Raw genomic sequence first — 3932 nt, 5'->3', positions numbered from 1 at the left:
CTTTTATTTCTTGACCTTTACATAATTGCCTCTCAGGCTCAAAGCCTGCAGACCAGTGTCTTACGAAGGGATTATTTCCAACTTTACTACCTCTGCATACGTGCACTCGCTGCAGAGAGAAACCCCACTTGCAAGCAATAAGAAAGATTTGTTGCTGCCCGACACGAGAAACAAACACACGCCATAACTTTGCGCCTTCACTCTCTCTCTCCCGGTTTTTGACACATGCTTTGGGTTTTCTCGTGTCATATTTTTTAAAAAGGCCACGGCGCGTGACTGACCTTCATCTCTGCACAAATCTGAGGGGATCAGCGCGCATGTAAACATCAAACAGCACCCCTGTAACAGCCGTGCAATTAGGAATATTGTTGAAAAGCGGCTTTGAGGGTCCAAAAAAATGTACACAAAGTGCTCCCCAGTATTTGTTTCAGCACGCACAGCTCTGAGGACTGGAGGAGGGAAACGTATATCTGGTGTAGTTTTCCCACCTTTTCAGGATGAAGCACAAATTACAGTGCGCGCCCTAACACCAGCACAAGTCAGTTGTGAGGAGGTGTAAATGAACGTTTCTCTCTGGAGATATTTTTGTTTGCATGATGAGTTCTTTCGCCTTAAGACGACCAACTTGGAGTTGACTATTTTTTTTTTTCTTTTTTCTTTTCTTTTTTTTAAATTTAGCACCACATCACCGCTTGTGGCCCCCACCTGCCCCGTCCTGCGCAGCTCCCAGGCCACTAATGCGTCAAGGATAATGTTTACTGTGGGGGGAAAACGTGCTCGACTTGTTTCCACTGAGGTGCCTCTGGTGGCTGAAATAACCAAAAGGTCAGTGCTGAGGGATCGCAGGTCTGCGCAAACTGCTCCATCTTCATTTTCAGACGTGGATGCACCTTGATGCGGGTTTTTTTTTCTTTTTTTTTTTTTCTTTCTGTGACAAAATAGATGTCCGGCTTGTAGCAGGAACAGCGGGGGGATCATCAGCGCATTTTCATACACGTTTATCTGATTAATGACGCAAAACAGCAACTGCGAGATATTATTATTGAAGCGCATGGCTGCAGGAGAGAATTGGAGGTTATTGGAATAATTATATTAAATGTCAATGAAGTCAGAAAAAATGATGTAATAATTACGCACCATTATAATTATTCTTGCTTTAATTATTTTATTATGGGCTAAAACCAAACCTTGTTCTACTACTAATAATAACAATAACAATAAAAATAATATGAATAATAATGGGGTCTCCTATTTTTGGACTATTAAACGTCATGCAGCTGTTTAAATGTACTAATATTTATTCCTAGATACTGTTTTGGGTTTCTGGTGTTTTTCTTGACTGGGGTCCTTTGTTGGAGGCCGTTTAGCGCTGCGGAGCCTCCACGCATGATTTCCAGCTTCTACATGGCTGTCACATGCCTGTACTGCGCACAAGCAACCAAAATGGTCCATGTCGAATTGAATTGTTCATACCGCCTGTGAAGGAAAGGCATCACTTGTCAGACAAATTGTGCAGCGATGGACCTCGAAGCTTCGGAGACTGTTGATCCTCACTTTTCTCCCTTAATCCAAAACGGCTTTTCTATGAATTCTGTGTCCCAGTTTGTTTTAGACTTAAACCAATCTTGAGGTTCACTGAACACAACTGCAGGAGATGCTTTACAGATAAAGGCGCGTGCTTATTTACATGCATCTAATGTGCAGGATTGGATTTACTCAAACCACTTGAAGATATCGTCCTTCTATTGAGCTCCTGCAGGACGGATTCTTGTTCTGTGCAGCCCAGCAGACGACTGAGCTCCACTGCTTCATGCGGTGTGTGCGGTGCTTTAGCAACATGCACGGTTTCTGTGCGCACAAAAAAAAAGAAGAAGTGCAAACTCAAGCTTCCACTCCACTCGATAATCCATATTTCAATGCTTGAGAGGCATTTTGTAAATAATATCATATTGTCACATATTGGGTTTCTTACACGTCCTCCTGTTTGTTTGCGTCAGTGACCTGCAGCCTTTGAGCTCTCTCCAAGCATTAGAAGAACGTTTTTTTCAGGAGTTTGTGTATCATTTTACAAATATGCTCAAACTATGCAAACACACTTGAAAGCAAGACACTGGACGAGCTTCAGACGGATTCATAAAACTGGAGCCATAATATTCCCTTTAATAGTTCAAAAAGCGATTAGTTTGTGTTAATTATTTGTCCTTCTTGTTTGCAGATTTGTTCCTCTGTTTGCTGAATCTGTGCAGCAAACTTAAGCTCCAGCAGCTGGAAGGTGAAGCCTGATAAACTGTAGCACAGTGGCTGCGCTGCTACCTGTTTAGATTCCATGTAAATGTGTTTGCTTTGGTTGGAAGGAAGAAGGCAAAATAGATTTTTTTTTGGTCCAATTCTTTAAGGAAAAAAATAACATGCAGTGTGTTGTTTAGTTAAAGCGTCCCTGATCCAATTTGAAAACTGAGGATGTAATCAACATTTTTAGGTTTATTTCCAGATAAATATAAAAGCTGTACATCCTTAATCATGACACATAATAAGAAGAAACACACACGCTTCTTCTCATTTGTAATAATTGGATGCTGCTGCTCTTTAATTAACACAATATTTTTCTTAATTAAACAATCACATTCACACGAAAACGTTAGAAAAGTGTCTAATCTTGCTGTTGTGGGGAAAAAAAAAATACACCCATGAATTACAGGCTAAATTTAAACATCTCTAATTTGAACAAAGGAAGAAAGAAAAGAGAGAAGTTGCGCAGACATCCTCAGCTTGTTTACCTGCACTTGCACAAACAGCCATAAACGGATGACACTCCCAACTCAACTATCTCCTTCGTGTGTGAGCAAAGTCACTTAACCACCTTTTGTTTTTAATTTCCACATATTGAACAAGTGAAGACACGAGGAGCTCAGCAGTTGTCACCACATGGCTGCAGCGCAGGAAAACTAGACTCTGTTGGGTTTAAAGTCTGGGGCTGTTTTGGTTTCAGCCAAACTACAAAGTCGTCTAACCAGCTGATAATTGCAGCAGGATTTCGATTAATCTTGATCGAAATAGCACCAGGGAAACCCCCCTCATTTTGCGCAACTCATCTGTTCTCAGGTCTGGTGCAGTGGAGTTTAGTTTGGATCCACGATGGCTGCCAGTGGATCAAGGTGTGCGTAATGATCTCCAAACGGTTAAATCAGTCTCTTATATCTTAGGAAATGTGTTTTATCTTCTGCAAAAATGTTGAAATATTTCATCTCATCCAGATTTTTCTGGTCCAAATGTAGCTCGTGGTGTGTTTGTTTCGACAAAATTAATCAACCAATAAACAAACAAAAGTGCGAGGAGACAAAACGAATCTTAATTTTCGTGGAAACTGTGAAATTATTATTATTATTTATTGGAATACATCACATCTCTGTAAGAAACGCGATAATGATGATGAGAAGGAGTGAATTGTGCGCTCTTCTTCAGCATCAACGATCAGCAGAATCTCTCTCTCATCCGATTTATTAGAAAACGTTCACAAATCTTACTCTTGTCTTAGTTTTATTTAATAGAATCTGAGCTCCTTATATCTACTTTTCGGGTTTTAAATTAATCAGATTACACGTTTATCTCCTAGAAGCTGAACAATTAATTACAGGAGAGCAAAAATAATCTGATATATAAATAAGTCAGCTCATATGATCATCACAAAACGCGCAATTAACCGAATCTTAAATAATAAATAACACAGAGTTTAGTGAATGTTTTAACAGAAGAGACTTCAAGCGAGTTTTTCAAATGTTTGAATGTATTTTTTAAAATAAATTTTAATAAAATAATACACGTGAGAACTTGAAGAGCTTAAATGCAAATTTGGAAAATTATTTTTGTAATTATTTTAAAAATATATTTTAGTTTTTTTACATTATTATTTCAACGTTAGGAGCATTATTATT

The sequence above is a fragment of the Stegastes partitus genome, unplaced genomic scaffold (assembly GCF_000690725.1).
Source record: "Stegastes partitus isolate 25-593 unplaced genomic scaffold, Stegastes_partitus-1.0.2 Scaffold1017, whole genome shotgun sequence".
NCBI lineage: Eukaryota > Metazoa > Chordata > Actinopteri > Pomacentridae > Stegastes > Stegastes partitus.
Note: the sequence above shows the minus strand (reverse complement) of the source record.